Genomic DNA, 6,353 nt, shown 5'->3' on the forward strand with positions numbered 1-6,353 from the left:
TCAGTTTCTGTACTTTCTCAAAATGCAGTCTCCAAGTCTTTATCACTTAGTTTCCCTCATTCAGTTGTGCCAGATGCTGGCCGCCTCTTCGCTGATGAAAATGCCAGCATGAGGTTGCCTTTCTGGGTCAATCCCTCCTAGGCCCCAGGAGCCCATATTTGCTCTGACAACAGCATTCTCTCCACCTTGATCTGTTTGTCATGCTCACTCTGGGGGTGGAAGTGGACTAAAAGCACTCTTGGCAAGAAGAGTCTGTACCTGCCTGGAGGCTGAGCTGATGTCCTGACATTTCCTGGGCAACACCATTAAACATTTCATCCAGGAGCAGTAGCTCAGAGATTTTACTTCCAGTCATCGCACATCTAATATCCTGTGGCTTGTGAGGGAAAAGCTACTATTGTCCTTCTTTGTCAAGGAATTCTGCCTTCCTCTCCTGTCTGAATCCATTGTTTGAGGAGAGGAGGAGAGGTTCCTGTGAGGTATGGGCCCAGCGAAAGGAGTTCTCATAGAGGCAACAAGAATGCGAAACCCAGGGGAGTTGGCAAAAGGAGGGGTCTGGGTAGAGTGGATAACTCTTGGATTTATATCAAACTGCCCTTTGTCCCTAAAGATCCCGACAATGCCTGGAGATCCGGATCTGCTACTCTGAGCTCCACAGAGAGGTGGATGAAACCCCTTTCCTCTGGCCATCTTTCCTGTCTGCTCCTGCTCATTATTCCCTCTAGTTGTTGGTGACACATGTTAGGTATGCAGGTTGTGTCTCCTGGTCACCCTTTATAACAGCAGGAAAGACAAATCCCAAGGGACAAAAGTGGGTTGTTTTCCTCAATACAGACCCAAAAACCTCACTTGCTGATGTACCTTCTGTAGGCATTGATTTGGAGCAAGTGTGGGCAGAAAATGAACAAAGGATTGTTGCTGTTTTTGTTTCTTGGGCTTCACAGGAAGCTTGTGTGATAGACCTAGGGATCCACAGCTGGGTTCTGGGACATTTCCATCTTTCCCTTAAATACTCATAGCATTCCGCATCCACTGAGCTAATTCATTAAGCCCCCACTAACTCTGAGGCTTCTTGCTCTGAGTGCTGCATTTCAAGACCCTAATGCTCTACTGGAGAAATATTTGAGTTCCTTAGGTCGATTATTCTCTAAAATCTTTGGTGCAATAAACATACCATGGTTACTTTTGTATCTCCAGCACTAGCACAGTGATTGACATAGGAATAGCCCAACTAATATTTTTAGAAGGAATGAGAAAATTCATGAAAGAGTTTATTTCAAATGAACGAATGCAGAAATCCACTCATCTGTGATTCAGATCCTCTCTGAGCTATCTAATCTGAAATTCTGAGAGCTTATTAATTCTCAGTATCTCCTCACAGAGACAGTAATGAGTGTCAGGAACCGGATTTGAAAACTCCTGATTCTCCTGGCCACTCTTCCAAAACCATCGCCGCTGCTTTAGATAAAGGAAAGTCACCGACGAGGAAAAGCCAATGGATGTTTTTAACATGTTTGTTTATTAAGCAATCAAAAATATTTCTTGAGGAACTGTTATTGGTGATAGAAAAAAGCATGAATGTTTTAGTATCAAAGTTTGGGAATCATCAAGTTAAGGTAAATAGCAGAGGTAAGGAAATAAAATTGCAGCTCTTGACAATCCCGCACAAGGTGCAAGAAAGCATATAAGTTTCAGAATTCGAGTAGGTGGGGGTTTTATGGAGGTTCTAATAGAAGAATAGGGTTTATCAGGATGGAGAAAGACAACATTCCAGGGAGACAGACATGAGCCAACTCCAGAAGGTAGGAGTGAGCATGCCGCATCCAGGGCTCAACTGGCTAAAACAACTGAATAGCTACAGTAGGATGGAGCTCAGAAAGATAATAGTGGGTTAAATGACAGATGTTCTCATGTCAGACAAAGATGCTAAGGCTAAGTGATTAATTGAAATCAGTTGCAATCATCCTGTGTATGCTATAAACAAGTGCCTGGGTGAAAATATGGATTTAGAACTTTTAAAACTATTTTTGAAATACATGATAAAGTATCAAACACAAGTAATCACAAGTATTAGGTTACTCCTACAGCAGATACATTTGCATTTGACTATTTAATATATGTATTTCTTTTAATAAATTATAGTTTATTTTACTCTACAGGCAATTTCACATTTTCCTATCAAATAGTGATGGTCAGGTGGACAGCACCATGGTTATCCCATGGCTTCATGTGCCCTCTGTGATCTAGTGGGATGGCTGTATCTGATTTGAAGAATGCAGAAAGAGCCCCAATACGTGACTTCCACCAGGTGGCAAGATGGCACCATGGTCAGGAGCAGGGGCTCTGTTCTCACCCTGTGTGGTTTGCATCCTGACTCTCACTTTTAGCACCAGTCTTGCTGACCAAGTTGCTAAACCTCTCATTATCTCAAAATTCTCATTTGTAAAACAGAGATGACATTTCAGAGTTCAATTAACAAACTAAGGATGTGTTTCATAATTAGATTTAATGAAATAAGATAGAATGGACAGAATCATTAGAATATTGAATGAATTCATGTTCATAAAATACTGTGAATGGTGTTTGGCTCAAGGTAAACACAGCATAACATTTAACCATTATTATTATACATACAGTTTTTAGAAGCTTTAAGGTTACAAGCCCAAAAACAGACTTCTGAAAGTTCCTTCATAGGAGCACAGGGAAAAAGAAATGCCTGGGGCAGGAGAGCATGGACATGCCAGCAAATGACAGAGAGGAGCCAACTCATATTAATGCAGACAGATCTTGAACATCCATGGGTTGGATATTTCCGTAGGTAATAGGGATGCAACAATCAGTAAAAACAATCTTTCCTCTTAAAGACTTTAGCCACTCGCAAAGGAGATAGCAGTTAATTAAATAAGGGTCTGAAAGTGCAAATTATCTTTGATAATTTCCACAAAGGAGAAGCACACTGGTGCTATGAGCCTAAAATTAAGGACTTTAGACTAAATGGCCTAACTGGGAAGACTGGTCAGAGGAAGTGACGCTGAAGCTGAAATCCAAAGAGTGAGCAGGAGTTCACCAGCTACAGTGGGATGGGAAGAGTGTTGTGAGCAGAGTTAATGGCATGTGCACGGCTCCTGTGGTCCAGGGAACACAGTACATCATACTCTGAAAGTACGGTTGATGGAAGACATGACAGTAGGCCTGACAGGAAGTAAGTCAGAGAAGTAGCCAGGTACCAGGTGGCCATGGTGAAGAAGAAGACTCCAGGACAGTACAATTCCCGCCCTCATAATTGCCCTAAGGGCAAGCAAGGCAGGAGGCAGTTCTCTGCCACTGTTTTCCTAAGGCAGCTCAGCCACTGCTCAGAGCCCTTCCTCCACCCCTGGCCTCTCCTCCCTCATGCCAGCCTGATATATTCTTCTTCTGAGAGGGAAACAAAGTCTTTTAAGTCCCATATTTACGAATGATTAAAGTACATGGGCTTTCTGCTACTCATTTTGTGGAATACGGCAGAAATATTTCAAACCAAGTGGGAGGCACAATTCTTAGCTACGGATTGTCTGTGTGAGATGGATCCTCAGAGCCTCTGCTTTGGAAACTCCCTTCTCTGTTCAAGTATCTGTCTCATCTATACCAGCTCCTCAGCTTATTCCTGCACAAGGGCTCTCTAGCCCTCACAGTGAGGCTAGAAACATGATTTCTAGCTCCTTCGTGGAAAGGATGTATAAGGATTAATAGCAATTTTGCACACGAAATATTTAGTGCCGTGACTGGTCCATAGTAACCGAGCAATGAAAAGCAGCATGATTGTCAAATATGTAATATATATTGTAATATGTATGGAATGTGTGTGTGTGTGTGTATGTGTGTGTGTTTGTGTGTATCTGCCATACACCTATTTCATTCTCTTCAACTTTGCTAAGATCTCTTCTTGCTTGAGGTCTAGTTTTATGTCCATCAGCAGGTCTCTCAAAGTTATTGTGATCAATATCCCTTTGCACATATTCAACTATTATGTAATCAAAACACCTCTAAAATGCACTCCAAGTTGTAGGTGATCTTTGATGAAAACCTGTTAACCAAAATGATTTTGTTATCAGTGAATAGTTGATATATCTCTCCTCTGTTTCCTCCACCCCACCGCTAAGTTGTCTTTTCACATTCACTTAAAGATGCAATAACAGATAGCATTATCACCATCATCATCATCATCACAATTGTTGTCCTCCCTACACCAACCATTAATGAATAGTGCTTCCACACCAAGCATTGTGCTGCATGTTTTATTTTATTTTATTATTTTAAATTTTTTAATGTTTATTTACTTTTGAGAGAGAGAGAGAGAGACAGAGTGTGAGCCGGGGTTGGTCAGAGATAGAGGGGGACACAGAATCCAAAGTAGGCTCCAGACTCTGAGCTGTCAGCACAGAATCCAGGGTGGAGCTTGAACTCATGAACTGTGAGATCATGACCTGAGCTTCATGAAGTCTGATGACCAACTGACTGAGCCAGCCAGGCGCCTGAGTGCTGCATATTTTATATATGTTATCTTATTCCTCACAAAAATGCCATAAAGCAACCCAACTTAGCCCACTACAAGGTGACAAAATTGAAGCTAAGAGAAATAAGAGACTTATCCCATATGATTATGACTAATGATGTCACAGTAATAAGATTCCAATGTATATGTTTTAACTCTCTAGTGCTGAAATAAGTCTACAAAAAGTAGACATATATTTTTCCAAAGGATATGTCTCTTAAGAGCCAAAACTCTTTGTGAATCTCAGCAGGAGTGTTGGATATTAAATGACTGCAGGTGGCACTGACATTTTTGCATTACCCATTTTCCAATGTTTTTTGCTTATGTCGTCCATACTTGCTGAGTTTGGTTGTAAAGTCCCAATTCCCCTACTACTTCAGAACACCTGCAGTAAAGGAAGAACATTTCAAGTGTTCACTGAATGTTAATTGAACAAATAAGTAAATGGATTAAATTAAGTTCCAGCTGCACTGATATAGCTGCAGGGTCTGTATATAAATGACACTTTTAAATAATTGGTGCCGTTGAGGATGAAATAGCCAGTTGTGGAGACATGTTTTTTCTTCATTACATCAAGACATAGGAGAAAACATAATTCAGGTATCGTTTGATCTTTTCAATACCAGAGCCCATAACTCTTCTCAGATGTGCTGATAGAAGTGTGGGAAGCAGGAGAGCCATGGAAACACCGCTATTTACTAGAACACACTTACGTTGAGAATTACAAGACTATAGTGAGAAAAGGATTCCAGTGGACCTTTCTGACCAGGAATCTGGTGACTGCTAAGATCTTGGCAAGGGCCAATGTCCCCAGAACACTCTGATTTCACATTTTATTTTCCCATTCCCAAATATTTTATTTTCTAAGAATAGGCCCATTAGGGACTGAGTAGAAACACTGACTGTGAAGAACACACTAACCTCCCTTTTATCTTTCGAAATAGATGATAAAGTTTTATGTTGAATGAAAATTATAAGTAGTCATATTCTTGGTCGCAAATACCCAAGTGGTATTCCTTTCTCACTAAATTCTTGAGAGAGTAATATGAGAGTATTTGTGGCAATGCTTTGGGAATAGGCAAGTGTAGTATTCCCTTATAATCCATCTCATGAGAGAGTCTTGAAAGACTGCAGAAGACAGTATCACAATCTAGACTTCCTTTTTAGCCACAGAACTCTGTTTTTAAATAATATCTTGTACAGCCTCAATATGAATTATAGATGAAATGTAAAGCTGCTTGAGTCTAAGCCAGAAGCCCTTTACCTGGAGACTTCCACCATCTCTATTTTCCCAGAGGCAAGAGGAGGCACAGATCAGAAACCCCCATGTGTAGGTCATTGTCTGCAACCTGGAAACTATTTGCCTTCATATATATTTTACTTTGCCTGTGTTTTCAAACAATCTGAATTGTAATGCCTTTAGGAAGGTCAAGCAACCCTTTCTATTATCTTACAAAAGGATGATGCTATCATTTATCATTATATTTGAATCTGAGCCCTTTTATAGATCTTTTGTGACTTATAATTCTTTTTGACTGAAATTACCTTCCAAGTGCCCACTTTCTATTTTTCCTTGAAGGAATTCAAAGGAAAGAAGAAGGTGAAGCTGAATGAAATGCAGATTTACTTGGAAAGAAATGGTGATGAAGTAGATGCATGTCTGAGGAATACACCCAGCAGGACTTGCTCACTAACTGTTCAGCGAATAGTTTTTCTTCAACATCTTGGTTGAGAGAAAACCAGATACAGTCAAAGGAAACAATGTGATCCAGCCAGATTCCAGGAGAGTTCAACTCCTTATCAATAGCACAGCTTATGTGCT

The sequence above is a fragment of the Hyaena hyaena genome, unplaced genomic scaffold, assembly GCF_003009895.1.
Source record: "Hyaena hyaena isolate Hyena2069 unplaced genomic scaffold, ASM300989v1 scaffold_1120, whole genome shotgun sequence".
Taxonomy (NCBI): domain Eukaryota; kingdom Metazoa; phylum Chordata; class Mammalia; order Carnivora; family Hyaenidae; genus Hyaena; species Hyaena hyaena.